Genomic DNA, 15,927 nt, shown 5'->3' with positions numbered 1-15,927 from the left:
CAACTCAGGTCAACTCACGTCAATGCACCTCATCTTCACTATATGAATATGTGCTGTGGACCTCTCAGCCTATTCCACACCACCCTGAGCCAGGCTCTAGTTGAGAGAAAGGCAGAATCCAGCAATAAAATGACACAATCTTGATTCTCAAAGAGCTTTCTGTTTTAAACCCAGATTCCAGACTCAAACTTTTTCATGAGCTGAGGGAACCCCTTGCACAAGGGGCTGGATAAAGATCCTCCTTTCTGGCCTGGAGACAGGCCAACCAACATCCTAATCCTGAAGTTTGCTTCTCAAGACTTTTCAAACCACCCTTCCTGGGTAGTATGACTTTGTTAACTCAGATTGCAGAGTCAGCTGGCTCCTCCACCTTTAAGATCTGGTTCATATGGGTCCTGAGTCAATCATTCATAATCATTCATTCATTTATTCACAAACCTGCATCGAACACTTACTATGTGCCATCCACCTTACATATATTATCTCATTTAATCCTCAGCATAATCAATGTGAATGAAAAACCAGTAAGGGGCCAGCTAGACTTCAACTTGGCCCTCATTCCAAAGCCTGTGCTCTTTCCATCTCATCCTACTGCCTCTTAGAACAATTGAATAGAATCTATAACACAGAAAGAGATCACTGAATGCTTAAACCAACACATTCTATATGGAGGGAAAGAGTGGATTAATGAATATTTTATGTAAGACCAAATCCCACCTGACCAGTTTATTAGAATTCTTTCAGAAGAGAACTATATAGGGAGATAAAGCGAGACTTTCACAAAAAGCCTTTGTCAAGTTTCCATCCCAAAGCCTATTAATAAAATTGATTCATTATAGAATTGGGCAGAGGTGGGTGGTGAGTGGGAGGGAGTCTATTTTTGCATGGATAGGGAACTGGCTTAGAGACAAGAAAGAGAGGGTGGAGATAGATGGGTGCTTTTCCAAATGGGTTTCCCAGGAATTGGTACTGAGTTTGGTCTTACATAACACTCAGTACACACGCATTGAGCACCCAGTGTGTGCAGGTCTTGCACTAAGCATGGGGCTGGAGTACCCAAACAAGCCGGAGTCAGCTCTTGTCCTGGAAGAGCCCAAAGGTGCAAGTGCTCAATGACATCTCCAGATTTTGGAAGATGAGAAGCTCCTCAGCAAGAGGAAATGCCAAGACATTGGAGACAAAACTTGAAGAAGGTTGCTGGGAGTGTGGAAACCCCAGACAGCAGCCAGAAGGTCTGGGCTTTAGCACCAGCTCTGTCCCTGACTCTCTGTGTGACACTGGGCCACTCCCTCCTCGCTCTGGGTCTCAGTTTTCTTTCCTATACAATGAAGAAATTGGACAAGATGATCCCTAAGGCTGCAGTGCTCTGGATGGAGGAGAATAACTTACACTAGGAACTGGTTATGAGGAAGTCTTCATTTCCTGTGGCCAAAATGTCCCCTTCTGTCCCTGCCCTGTGAGGGGAGGCCCCCCTCCCACCTCTCATTTGTGAACAGTAAAGACAAGGCAGAGAGCCATGAGGTCTGTGATGCTGCGGCTCAGAGCCCAGCCTGGAATTCCTCAGTGGCATTCTCTGCGAATGACTCAGCATCATAAATAGCTCCCATCTGGATGAGCAACGATATCTATAGCGATCGAGATCTCTATATCCACATACACTCTCTCTGTGCAAATATGTGGCTCACTGTATGCTAAATACGAGGTGGCCTGGAGACGTTCCTCCTCTTAAGAGACTATTTGGTATGAAACTCAAGACTGTTTATTTAAAGAAACAAGTTTACAACTATGCACACTGGATTACTGGTTGTGGGTGGTGGGGAAGAGGCGATGTGGATGAGGGACGCCGGGTGTGATCCGAGCTTGGCCAGCCACCTGGAAGAGGAGCTGAGGTTGACTCCTCCACCCATAAGATGGTTGGGATCCTGGGCTGGGGAGGGGGTGGCAGGGGGGATGTTGAGCTCATCAGTGCAGGAAGCCACGGCTCAGCAGAAAGAGCACAGGATCTGACAGCGACAACAGAGCCAAATACCAGCCCAGCTGCCTTTCCATTCATCTTGGGCAGTTCATCAGTTCATTCATTCATTCATGAAACATGTACCAAGAACCTACAATGTGCACAGGCCATTGGGATACAGACATGAAAAAACTGGGAATTCAGCCTTAGCTACCTACCAGCTGTGTGTCTTTGGGCAAGTCCTTTCCCTCTCTGAGCTTCAGTTTTCTCTTCTGTAACTGGGGATAATAATATCCAACTCAGGTTTTTTGGGGAGCACTGAATAAGGCAATGCACAAGAAAGTGCTTCTCTGTTGTAAATGTCTCTGCAAATGCAAGGTAAACACCATTCCATCACAGTGCCCAATTGATCCATCTCATTCCATCTTAGGACTGTTCTTGGCAATCACAGAGGGAAGACATGCCCCCTTCATCAGGGCTCCAAGGGTGAGGGGATGCCCTGAACACACTATCCAGGGCTTTGGTGCTGAGCAGTGCCCTTACCTTTGCTTCCTGGCAGAGCTGGGATGCAGGCGCCTTCAGTCACTGAGCAGAGCAGATAGCATGGCAGGGACCACACCTTCCTGGAGGAGGAGAGAGGAGGTTGAGGGCTGAGGAGAGAGCTTCTGGAGGAATTGGCTTGCTGAATGGGCATGGAGCCCCAGACCCCAGTGAAGGCATGCCCTCACCTCTCTGGAGGCCACCACTGTTGCTCTTGATTCCAGCAAAGGGCTGGGTGGGATGGGGCCCTCCATGGCATCAGATCCAACTCCTGGCCCATCTCACCCAATCTGACAGTAGTTACCCATCTTGTTCACTGGTGCAGGTAGCACTTGGATCGTACCATCGACTGTATTTTCTTACTTAAATGTGATTTCTGATTGGTATAAAGGGACAGGATTTATCATCAATCATATCTGGTTTTGAATTCCAGCTTTGGGGATGTCCTCTCTGAGCCTCAATGTCCTCATCTGTAAAATGGGATGCCTAATAGTACTAGCCTCATATACTCAGTGCTATATAAGTGCTTGTTATTATTACTGTTGTTAAATAAGATCATGTCTGTGAAGATGTTTTTTTTTACACTATAGCTCCTCAAATTTTAATTACCTTCCTCTGCTTGATTCTAGGGGGCATCATGCATTCCGTAAAAGGCAAAGATTAGATGTTACATCTTTGTTTCCAGAGCTCTGCATGGGGTCAGGCAGATTGTAGGTGCCAGTCAATAATCGTTGACTGAGCATCGTGACAAGCTTGCTAGATTTGGTATCACATATTTAGGATGAGTGAGGTCGATGTTCCATCCTCATTTGATAGATGAGAATACTGATGTGGAGAGGGGGAGATGGTCTGCTTAAGATCACATGGGGGTAGGCCTGGAGCTGGGACTCTTCTCTCTCCAGCTCTTGCTCTCTGCTGCAGCCTGGGCCCCCCTTGGAGGGGAACCAAGGCCCCAGTAACTGAAGTGGCTGCAGTGTCCTCCCCCCAGGACAACCTGTCGCCTCCTCCCCCAACTCTCCATTTCCTCTTCTTTTAGTAACCATAGCACTGCTCTCAGTGGCTCTGAAGCAGGTACTATTGTCTCACTTGCAGAGGTGAGGACTAAGGTTGAGAGGCATGAAGGGTTGGCCCAGATCACGGAGACAGTATAGAGTGAATCAGGGCTTTCCACAGGAATCAGCCAACTCCAGGCACGGTTACCTCCTAACACAACCCTCAGACCCCCACTTTCCTCCCCTCCTCCATTGCTAGAATAGGAGCTCCTTGGGGCCGAGTCCGGCTGTCTCCCCAGAGCCTGGCATTTAGCAGAACTTGATAAGCATCTGTTGAGTGAAGGAATGAAAGAGTGAGTAACTAAGTGGGTGAATGACTCTGCCAGGCCGTGTTCTAAATGCTGGTGACAACAGCGGTGAAAAGGGCAGGCATGATCCCTGCTCTCAGGGAGCTGACAATATTTGACTTTAAAACTAGCAACTGGATTAAAAACAGGGCAGATGTTCCTGTTTCCAGCTTGCTGGAGAGGGAGAAGGGGTGGGCGCCTGTGGGCTGCAGCCTGCTGCCTGCCCAGGGAATGAGCACCTGGGTGCAAATGGCATCTTCCCCGTCCTTAGGTGGGGCCACCTGTGTGCAGGGACAGGAGGCTGGCCTTTAAGAAGGGAAGGAAGGAAGGAGAGGTGATACAATTCTGTGTTTAACGTCTACCTACTGCTCAGTCCCAAACAGCTAGCGTGTCATCTGGCACATAGCACGTGCTTAGTAAACTTTTGTTCCATGAATGAAGAGTGGGCAGAGCACATTTTGGGATGACTTGGGTCTAGGAGGCAGGGAGAATCAAGAGTGTTAACTACTAGAATTATTACGACTTAGAATGGAGCGTCACTCCTTACAGAGCCTTTTCACACACTGGTCATTCTCCTGGGCAGGAGAGGGGCCCGCTGAGCACACACTTGCTGGTGAGTGCTCTGTGCCTCTGTGCTGGGCACCAGTGGTGTTGGTGTAAACAAAACAGCAATGCCACCACCTTCAGTGTATTTATGTGTGCCAAGCCCTCACAGCCACAATCCTTAACGCTCCCATTAGCCTGGCAATGCCAGTGTCATAACTCCTACCAACACAGAGGATGGCACGGAGGCCCAGAGAGGCCTTGATCTTGCACGGTGGAAACCCGTGAGTAACTGAGTGGGTGAATGACTCTGCCAAGGTCTCCTGTCTTACTCTAGGAGTGAGACATAAAAACTTCATAGCTGAGGCTGGTCGCAGTGGCTCATGCCTGTAATCCCAGCATTTTGGGAGGCCAAGGTGATGGATCGCCTGAGGTGGGGAGTTCGAGACCAACCTGACCAACATGGAGAAACCCCATCTCTACTAAAAAAAAAAAAAAAAAAATTAGCCAGGCATGGTGACACATGCCTGTAATCCCAGCTACTCAGGAGGCTGAGACAGGAGAATCACTTGAACCCGGGAGGCAGAGGTTGTGGTGAGCCAAGATGGCACCATTGCACTCCAGCCTGGGCAACAAGAGCAAAACTCTGTCTCAAAAACAAAAACAAACAAAAAACAAAAAACAAAAAAAAGTTCACAGCTGAATGGAGACACGAGCAGGAAAGCAGACAGTTAAGCTACAATGTACCACCCCCTCTAACACAGTTTTCTCTGAGGTGCCTCTCTCTTCAGCACTTTAGAGAAGCTGGGAGGGCTTCTCTGAAAAGGTGAGTCTGGAGCTAAGGATTTGCAGAGGCCAGTGGACAGTGGGGCAGGAAGGGCTTTCCAGGCAGAAGGAACAGCATCTGCAAAGACACGGAGGATGCATGGTCTACTCAGGGAACTGGGAGGAAGGTGGCTTGGCTGGAGCCTCACGGCCAAAAAAGAGACTGGCAGGTTGTCAGAGCCAGTTTAGAAGGGGACTTAGAGGAGCTTAGGCTTCACCTTGAGGGTGATGAGGAGCCATTGCAGGGCTCAGCTCTGCGCTCTCGATCCGTCCGGGCACCTCAGGGGCTCAAGGATGAGAATGGGAGCATGAAGGTGGGGAATCTGAGGTGCTCTTAACAGGTTGTGGACAGGGAGCTGTGCTAAGGCAGTGGCTTGGGGTGGAAAAGATAGGAGGAGTAGGTAGCAGGACTGAGGGCTTGATGAGGTGTGGAGCTGAGGGAGAATGGGACTCAGCCTGCTGGCTTGGGTGTGTGTGTAGCAGTGACATGGGCATCTGTGGCAGTCAACCCTCTGGTCAGCTGACCCACCCTGTGGAGTTGGAGGTCCTCTCCCAGCCACGAGAAAATCGCTGTGGCAGCTCCTAGTGACAGTTCCAGCAAAGGCTACCCCTACCACCTGACTGCTTGCAGACCGTGTCCTAGCAACCTCGCAGCCCTCCCCTTGGCAACGTGAGCTCCTCCTCTGACTGCGCTGGAAGGAAAGGTGGGGCTGGGATGCCCCCTGACCACTAGACCCGCCCAGGGGACTTGCCACTTGCAGCCTGCCGGGCTCATCAGGTGGAGGCTGGCCAACCAGGTGAGGGAGGTGGTCTGGACACAGAAAGCCTTGGGAGCTGGGTTCTGACCCCAGAGCTGATGCTCTGTGTGAAAGATCTTGGACACGTTTCTTCCCCTCCACAGGTGTCAGTTTTCCCTTCTGTGAAATAAAAAGGGATTGCTGCAGTCTAATGCTGTCTCATCCCATTTTTGGTATTTTCCATGCTTATTGCTTGGATTCTCTGTTGCTGACACAGATTTTAGTGTCAGACTCCAGGGATTTAAATCCTAGTGGACAAGTCATCTCATCCCTGAGTCTAGATATTTTTTTTTCTCTGAAAAATGGATATATCTCATGTTTACTCAAAAGGGTTATTAGAGTTGGCTGAAATGGTGTCAATCGAAGTGCTTTACAAATGGCAAAGAATAATTAAGATGAATGTTATTGATTTCATTTCATCACATGGTCTGTGCTCTATTGAAATTCATTGGCCCACCACCAGCAGCGGCCACAGCAGCAAGAGTTTACTGAACACTTACTATGTGCCAAGCATTGTGCTGACTGTTTTCCTAATATTACAACAACCATGGGAGCTACCTATAATTATTATCCCCATTTTACATATGAACAAAATGGAGGGCTTATACGGTTAAGTATAGGAAGAGCTTGGCCTGGCTCCCTGGCTTCAAAACGTGCTGGTTTGAAATGCATGAGGTGTCCACCTTAGGATCTCTTCTTACATCTTAGGTTTTTCCTCTTGTCTGAAGTCAGAATCTAACAGGGTTGGCTAGTCAGGGGAGTAGCACTAACATTTAATGAGCATCTTTTATGTGCCAAGAATCGACCAGGCTTTCAGATTTAAACGTGTGTGTAAATCACCGGGAGGGCTTGTTAAAATGCAGGTTCTGATTCAGTGCCTCTGAGATGCAGCTGAGATCGTGCATTTCTAATAAACTCCCAGCTGATGTTGATGCTGCCGGTCTGTGGACCACACATTGAGTAGCCAGGCACTAGAGGACTTTAACCAGTATCCTACTGAATCCTGGTGACTAAGTTTTATTAGTTCTGGGTTCAAAGACGGGGAAATCGAGGCTTGAGAGGCAATGCACCTTACTAGGCTCCCAAAGCATCCAAGGGCTGGGTCTGATCCTACACAGCACCTTAGGGTACAGGCCCAGTATCACCTCCTTGATGTGTGATCCTTTCTCCGGGCTTCTGTCTCCACAGCCAAGGCAGGCAGTGTTCTCTGGGGCCCCTACCGGGAACAGTTTCTTATTTTCAGTTCTCCGTGAGCAGACTGGCTCCTGATACTGGCTCCTAGTGGGAACAGGGCTTGGCCCAGGCAGTGTCCCTGCCGTTGAGCAAATGTCTTAGGGCCAAGATTAGAACCTACTTATGTACAACTCATTTCACCTTTCTCACCCGAATCCCTCCTCTTTTGTATCCTGTCTTTATTTAAAATTTTGATATTTTATTCATCATGGTTTTTTTGCACTAATTTTTTAAAAATATTGCATACAAAGTTATTTACCTTAGTCAAGTTTTCAGCATCCCCTTAAATTGTGCACCAGAGGCAGGTGCCTTACTGGCCTCACCCCAGTCCTGGTGGCCTTATGTTGTCTCCCTCCCCCTGCATCCAACCGGCATTAGGATGCTGCCCGCAAGGCACTGCAGTGCCTACACAGCCGCCCGCGCCAATGGATTTATTTCCCAGCAGGTGAGTCCTGCAGATGCATCACTTGCGCTGTCCCTTGGCTGACCTGCTCTAGAGATGGCAGCAGGGACTGTGGCCTGAAGGAGGGCCTAGGGGATCACTCTGAGATGGGCTTCACCCCATCCACCCCTTACTGGCTGAGTGACTGAAGGAAGTGACTTCACCACACTTTAGATCACGCCACCCCTCTCTCTCACAAGGAGGCTCCCCCAGCCTTCAAGGCCCTGCCTAACCCCAGCCTCACAGCCTTTTTGCTCTCACCATCTGTGACCTCCTCCTTGCTCACTTGGTTCCTGCCCTGCAATCTTGTCAGGGTTGTTTTTGTCCTAGGACCTCTGCATGTTCTGTTCCTTCTGCCTCTACTCTTGTCCCATAGGCAGCTTCTTCTCATTCAGATGCCAGCCCCAATGCCTCTTCCTTGAAGCCTTCCCTAATTTAAACAGCCTCATCCTCCTTGGCACACTGTCTTTTACTTTCTTTCTAGTATTTATATGACTTGGTGAAATGATTTTGTTTACTTGCCTGGTTTTTTTCTCCCCACTAGAAAGTGAGCTCCACAGAGGCATGGCCCTTGTCTTCCTCTTCACTGTCTCTCCAGCTTCTAAAACAGTTATTGGCTCATACAACTGCCCAGTGGGTATTGACGAATCAATGAGCTATTCCTTGGGCTTCAGTTTTCACATTTGGGAAGTGGGATGATAACCTTAACCCACAGTGTTATTTTCATAATTGAAAGCACATTTGGGCCGGGCACAGTGGGTGGCTCACGCCTGTAATTCCAGCACTTTGGGTCCCAGCAAACAGATCACCCGAGGTCAGGAGTTCAAGACCAACCTGGCCAACATGGTGAAACCCTGTCTCTACTAAAAATACAAAAATTAGTCTGGTGTGATGTCAGGTGCCTGTAATCCCAGCTACTTGGGAAACTGAGGAAGGAGAATTGCTTGAACCTGGGAGGTGGACATTGTAGCGAGCCAAGATCATGACACTGCATTCCAGCCTGGGTGACAGAGCGAGACTCTGTCTCAAAAAAGAAAAAGAAAGAAAGAAAGAAAGAAAGAAAGAAAGAAAGAAAGAAAGAAAGAAAGAAAGAAAGAAAGAAAGAAAGAAAGAAAGCACATTTGTTGAGCATCTGCTATGTGCCTGTCATTGTGCAAAATGACCCAGCGAGCCCTGGTGGTATTATCCCCATTTTACAGATGATGAACTTGAAGCTCAGAGACGTGGTGGGATTTGCTTAAGATCTTCCAGCTGGAACAGTCAGGGCTGAGGCTCTCTCCTGTTGGAGAAACACCTGTCCCCATGCCCTGCTCTGCAGAGGTGTTCCTGATGTGAGAGCCAGGGCTGAGTTCCTCGGAGCCTTTTGCCATTTGCTGCTTGAACTGCAAGACCCTACTTGCCCGCCTGGCTGTCGCAGCTTCCGACGAGTCAGAGGCAGGAATTCTAATGGCTGATTTTTGTGGAACACAAAGGCCTGCCTCTGCAAATGTGGAGATACATTTTCTCCGCATTGGCACTTACCACGCTGAATGTCTGGGGAACAGTTTTCATCTGCCAGGCACTTTACCAAGATTAACTTTTGAACCCTAAGCAGCAATGCTTGTTGCAGATTGAGGGGGTGGCAGGGAAAGTGTGGGCAGTGGTGTCTGATCACAGGAGAACCTAGGATTTGGAAGGGCTTGAGACCCCACGTCAACACCTCTGGAAGGTTGGTTTATTTTCTTGAGAAGTGGTTTCTCCATTGTCCTGAAAGCACTGAGCTCCTAGACGATTCAAGGTTTCTGATGTTTGCTGGCCCACTTGGCTACCAATTCAGCAATGTAGTCCCCAAATATTTTCTGAGAATACCCTAGGCATTATTCTAGACTCTGAGGATGCAATGATGGGACAAAATATATGCTGCCTTTGTCCTCCTACAGATATTAACTCAGTGGAGGAGCTGGAGGACAGAGACTCCTGCCGGTAACTGGCTGTGTGACTGTGGGTTAGTTCCCTTCCCTCTCTGGGCCTTTGAATTTTATCTTCCTCTCTACTCTGAACCCCCATGCTTAAAAGTCTTCAATAGCTCCCCATTGCTTACAGAACAAGGTGGGCATCTGTGGCCTGGGATTCAAGGCCCCAAGCCGGGCTCTAGTGGACACTTCTTGGCATGTGCTCCTGGCTCGCCCATCTCCATTTTGCTCCGTTTTTATTTAGAATACTCGTACTCATACGGCACTTTCTGAGTGCCAGGAATGTCTGAGTGCTGCACATATTTTAACTTGTTTAACTCTCACAGAAATCCCTTGAAATAAGTCTTTGGACTCTCATCATCTCCATTTTAAGAATGAGGACATCGAGTCACACAGGGGTAAACAACTTGCCAAAGCCCATGCAGCTTCTCAATGGCAGGGCTGGGGTTTGAAAGCAGGCAGCCTGGCTCCTGGGCCATGCCCTCCACGGCTACCACACACTGCCGCTTGGTGCACCTGTGCAGCAGCCTTACCACTCTCCTTTCCCAGATACAATCCCACATCCATTGTGCACCTCCGTGAAGCCTTCCCTGATGCTTCCCAGGCTGACTTAAATCTTCTTGTCTCTGTTCCCACAATGGCAGCCTGTAGCATGGGATACTGTTGTTCTTGCTTGCCTATTGTCTCCTCAGTTGAATGGTGACCACCCCCGGGTGGGAGAGGCTGTGTCTCACCCTTCCTGCCTCAGTGCTCAGCCCAGCACCCCCGTATCTCCACTCTTCACACAGCAACAGAGGCATTTTTTTTAAACACCCAGGGTTTTTTTTTTTTTTTTTTTTTTTTTTAACACTCCTCTGCTTAAAGCCATCTGGCTACTATCTATTACATTTAGAATAACAGCTTCAATCCTGACCATGGCCTAGAAGGGCCTGCACGATCTCCTTTCTGCCCTCTCCCTGCCCCTGGCGGCTGCTGCTCTCCCCTCACTCACTCCACCTCCCATCTGTCCCCACACAGTCCAGGCTCACATTAGGGCCTCTGCCAGAGCGATTTCCTTTGCCTGGAGTGTGCTGCCCCACATCGTCACATGACTGACTCTTGTTATTCAGGCCTCAATTCCATGTCGCTGGTTCACACAGGCCTTCTCTATCTGTCTGTCTGTCTATTTTCACATTTGCTTTTCAATTGTTATCAATGACTGTGCCTACTGTGAATCTGTGAGCCCCATGAGAACAGAGATTAGCAGTGCCTTGTTCTGCTGTATCACCATCACTTGGAATAGTGCCTGACACAGAATAGCCATTCAATGAGTAAGCGTCTTGAAGGAAGAGGAGATGCTCACCAAGTCCCTTTGGGATCTTACATATTGCAGTTCAACTAGGCCCAGGTAATATAATGCATCGAAGTCAGTCTCATCCCAAGCTGATAGCTGGGATAATTTCACAAGCCGGGATGCCCTATCTTGATCGCTTTTCTATGTCTGGACTGCAATCACACTCCCAGAGCAAGGCACTTTTTTTTTTTTTTTTTTCCTGGAGATGGAGTCTCACTCTGTTGCCCAGGCTGGAGTGTAGTGGCACGATCTCAGCTCACTGCACCCTCCACCTGCTGGGTTCAAGGGGACTTTTATTGGCTTTTAATGGCTGTTCTCTGCTGACTTCCCTTCACCAAGGATGCTAAGAGCTCCTTGCATGTGCTCTCAATTGTCTACCTAAGACTTGGGGAAACTTGTGAGACACTGCCCTCCTCATTTGGTAGCAGGGGCTTCCCTGCAAAGTGAAATATCTGACTTGCAGAATAAAAGCCCCAGAGCCCAGTCAGGACACACATACCCATTATGGCCATCATATTTCATCAGTAATATCAGTAACAGGGAGACTTTATGTTCCCAAAAGGCACAAGAGCTCTGAGTCCTGCCAGGGCCTGAGCCAAACACTACTCATTTAGCACCTCCAAGGAGCTGAGGTCTATAACTGAGCAGGGTGTGCAGCCAAATTCAGGGCAAATGGGAAAAGGAAGGCCTCATATGCATCTGGTTAAGGCAAGCAGGGCAGGCAAAAATCCACAGAAATGAGATCTGGACTTCTGACTGTTCAGCCTTTTGCTAATGAGAACCAAGGGACCAGCTGAGAGGTTAGCACAGCAGCCAGAAAGAAGGTGCCACCAAGATCAAGTTACTTAGAAAATATATGGAAGGGGCTGGGTGAAGTGGTTCATGCCTTCAATCCCAGCAGCATTTGGGGAGGTGAGGCAAGAGGATCACTTGAGCCCAGGAGTTTGAGACCAGCCTGGGCAACATAGTGAGACTCCATTTCTACAAAAAAAAGAAAGAAAGAAAGAAAGAAAGGAAAAAAACTTTAAAAAAATAGCTAGGCATGGTGGTGCACGCCTGTAGTCCAAGCTACTTGAGAGGCTGAGGAGGGAGGACCCCTTAAGCCCAGGAGTTCGAGGATGCAGTAAGCTGTGATTACACTACATATATACACTATATATATATATATATATATATAGAGAGAGAGAGAGAGAGAGAGAGAGAGAGAAGGGAAACTTGCAAAGGGATCTCAAAGATCAAGACCAACTGTCATACATAGCCATCTTCTTGAGAACCAAGAAGGCTATTTTTTGCCCCCCTTCCTTTTTCCTCTTCCAGCCTCTTTGAGCTAGAGAAGAAAATGGCATCCTAAATTTATGAGTTCATAGATCTGGGTTCTGGTCTCTGCACTATGGAACTTTGGGCCAGTTTCTCCCCATTTTTTACCCCTCTTTTCCTCATTTGTAAAATGTGGCTGTTGGGCCCGATGATTTCCAAATCAATGATTTCCATAATGTTAAGCTTTCTAGCCTTAGGAGCTCATGATTCAAATTACTTTGAAAAGGAAGCTCTTGCTTTTTCTCTATGGGGTTTGATTTGTCTTTACTTATTGGTCTAATGCCCAGTGTAGGTAGTGGACATGAACAATTCTGGCATGGTCAAACCTGTTGAGGGTTGATGTATCCCTTGTTTATTTCTGAAACAGTTTCTTTTAATGCATGTGGCTCATCACTATAGTGTGGCTTCTCAAGACATCCTGCAAAGAACAGAAATGTTCAGAATGGATTGAGGAGGGAAGGTCATGATTTGAGTTAGTGACTTCCAGGGTGGTCCAGTATCTGAATGGCAGAAGTTGTACGGATGTTAAAATCTCTCTGCATGAAATGATGTGATGTCTTGGGTTTGCTTCCAAATAAGTCAGTGTGAGTGTGTGCGCATGTGATGAGAGTGGATGTGGGTGTGTGTGATGAGAGTGGGTGTGGGTATAAATGAAACAAAATTGGCCAACTGTTGAAGCTGAATGATGGGTATGTGGGGGGTTATTATACTATTCTTTCTATTTTTCTAAATATGTTTGAAGTATTCCATCATAAAAGGCTCTTTGGAGACTGGCTCCAGCCCTTCTCTACACTCTCATCTTTCAGTCCATATCCCGAGGACCCTCTGGCACAGTGACATTTGCTTGGTGGCTGGGACTTCACATCTCTTGGCGTTGACACACAGCTCTCTCTGCCTGGGGTCCTTTTCCTCATCTTTCCTTACAGCTCCTGACTCCTGCTTCTGAGATCCCACCAGCCCAGTTGCCTTGATACTTATCATAACATATTGCAACTGTTTGTTTTCTTTTCTGGCCTGTGACCTCCTCAAGCTACTTCTCTACCTCCCCAGTGCACAGCCAGTGCCTGGTATATAATAAGTCCCCAGTACAAGTTTACAGAAAGGATAATAGCAGTCATAGGATCTACCGTTTTTTGAGCATTTACTATGTGCCACTAAGCTCATTACATGGCTCTCTCATTAAATTATCATCCAAGTGGGTACTATTAATCTTCTCATTCCTCTTTAATAGCTGAAGATAGTCTCAGAAGGTCACTTGCCCAAGGTCACATGCTAGTAAGTAAACCACTCTGCTATTCTCCTTGCATCTGGGATTTTAAGACTTCTCCATGAATGTTATGCAACAGGACCAGGAGTTAGAGAGCCCGGGTTTTAGGCCCAGCTTTGCTACTAAATTGCTGAGTGACCTTGGGCGAATCACCCCTGCCCCCTAGGCCTTGTCTTCCGCGGAGACAATGAGTGATCTAGAGTGTCACGTGATCCGAGGGCCCTCCCAGCCTCAGCTCTCAGAGAAAAGGTTTCTCTTCCTCGTATGCTTTCCTGCCGCGGAACTGGCTTCCCTGTTTTGGAACCTCCCGGCTTCACAGACGCCCTCAACCTTTTTTTCTTGCTAATTGCAACCTCCCAGGCCTAAGCCGAGTTCTCGACCTGCGGTCTGGGTCGCCCCCTCCCCACTGCCTTGTCTGCGGTCTGGGATTTCTCTGGAGGTGGGGGCGGACCCCGGGGCGTGAGGGAGAGAGGGAGCCTGGAGCTGTCCCGTTCGTGAGGCTTCCCCGCGGCTTCTCAGCCCCCCTCCCCCTACGGAAACTCAGCCTCACACTTTCTAGGGATGTTCCGGGGACAGCCGGAGTCAGTGATTGCAGCTGCCAGCCGCGGGCTTCTGTGCTGGGCTCTTGGAAGTCCGCGGTTCTGAGCTGGGATGGGGGTGGGGGTCTGGAGGGAAGAAGGGGCGGCGCACTCCTTCCTCCCCGCCGAGACCTCAGCCTAGGCCCAGCCCGCCCAGCGGAGCCGGGACCCTTCTGTGCCTGTGTCCCCTCCACCCTCTTGCCCACTCTTAGCTGGGCCCCGCCATTGCACGGCCAGGCCTCGGCGGACGGCAGACCCAAGCCGGAGACGCGCGGCTGTGCTAGGCCCCCGCCCAGCTCGCCGGTGACACCGCTCTGGGAGAAGCCGAAATCCCCCGATCGATGCAGCCTCACGCCACCCCTAGGCGCGCAGGGGGCCCCAGACCCGCGGCTTTGTTCGCGGTTCGCTGTGCAGCAGGAGAGAGCTGTCCGCCGCCGCGGTGCTGGCGCGGGGAGCGGCGCGCGGGGGCGAAGGACTGTCCTTAGCAGCCGCGCCGAACCCGGGCGGAGGGTGCAGGGGAGCCTGCCCGGCCGCCGCTGTCCTCCGCTGCAGTGCTGACCCGGGAGGGACCCCGCGCGGCGCGGGAGCTGTCCCCGAGGTAGTGCTGGAGCGAGAAGCCCGAGGCGCCCCCTGCCTCGCCCCGGAAGAGCCGCCGGCGGCTGAGAGCTCTAGGGAGGGGGAGAGGCCGGAGGAAGCCGCCTTCAGGAAGCTCTCGAGCGCGGGGCCTGTGGCCGGGGTCTCTCCGCCAACCGCTCCCGCGGAGGAGGGCGGCTCAGCCACAGGGAGCGAGCGCGCGTTCTACGAACCTGTTGGAGGTTGCAGCTCCTCCGCGGCCGACCAGGGCGCCCGGGACCGAGGTTCTGGCGCGTTTCTCCCTCCCCCTCTTCCTTGACTCCTCCGCCGAGGCGCTCCCTCCTGCCTGGGCTAGCACACGTGCACGCGGGGGGCGCCGAGCCCCGTTTCTGTCCGCCCCGAATGTCTGCCGAGCTGCAGGGCACAGAGCCCAGAGGCCTCCCCCCAAGGGCAGACCCGCTCCCAGGGAGACCCAAGCTTCCCGAGAAAGGAGGCGGGGGCTGGCGGCGGAGACGAGAGAGGGCGCCAGCAGAGGTGGCCGTGAAATCAAGGAGACATGGGAGAGTTCCCACACAGGCAGTGCTGCCCTGAAGTTCGAGGACTTAGGGGTCTGCCACTAGGGCATCCTGACTTTGAAATATGTCTTTCTCCATTTCTGTGACCAATAACCAAATGCAGGTCTACCTACCTGCTCTGCTGCAAACTGCACTCACTGGCCTGACTGCCGCTAGTACCTCATTCCAGGCTGTCTTTTACCATGTCCCAGAGAAAGCTCTCTAAACTAACTTTTTGACGGGATCCTTCACTAGCAAGACAAGCTATGTGCCCATCATGACAGAGGACCACTTATTCTGAACAGGCTTACCCCAGTGCCTTAGCACCTGCCCTTCCCTTTGGCTGAGACTTTCTCCCTTCCTTACTACTTATGCTTTATCTGCAGGTGAAAGCATCCTCATTTTACATGCAAATTTTCCTGGCCCCTAAGGCACAGTCAGTCACTGCCTCCTCTAGAATCCCTCAGCCTTTACATCCCTCCACTACACTTCTCATCACATTGTGTTACTCATGCACCTCTATCCTCAGTTGTCAGGCTAATAAAAACTGGTTCCATATTTTATGTTTCTCTGTATCTTCATCTCCTAGCCTGGTGACTGGCACACAATAGAGGTTGAGTTATATCTGCTGAATGAATGTACACATGAGAAGCAGAGGTCAAAATAACTTCCTTTTCTTC

At 49.9% G+C, this 15,927-nt stretch overlaps 1 protein-coding gene across 1 annotated transcript in view; it reads right to left on the bottom strand.

The window, feature by feature from the left end:
- The window catches only part of CPLX2 (complexin 2), an 84,269-nt gene extending 68,572 nt beyond the window's left edge, over window positions 1-15,697 (bottom strand). Inside the window, exons 1-2 of the mRNA XM_009209598.4 lie at window positions 14,927-15,697; window positions 2,498-2,577 (exon numbers count right to left, since the gene is read on the bottom strand). The gene's annotated coding sequence lies outside the window, so the exon portion shown is untranslated. The remainder of the gene's footprint in view (window positions 1-2,497; window positions 2,578-14,926) is intronic.
- Between the last annotated feature and the right edge of the window lie 230 nt (window positions 15,698-15,927).

The sequence above is a fragment of the Papio anubis genome, chromosome 5 (genome assembly GCF_008728515.1).
Source record: "Papio anubis isolate 15944 chromosome 5, Panubis1.0, whole genome shotgun sequence".
NCBI classification, from domain to species: Eukaryota; Metazoa; Chordata; class Mammalia; order Primates; family Cercopithecidae; genus Papio; species Papio anubis.
This window is presented reverse-complemented; position numbering and strand designations above follow the sequence as displayed.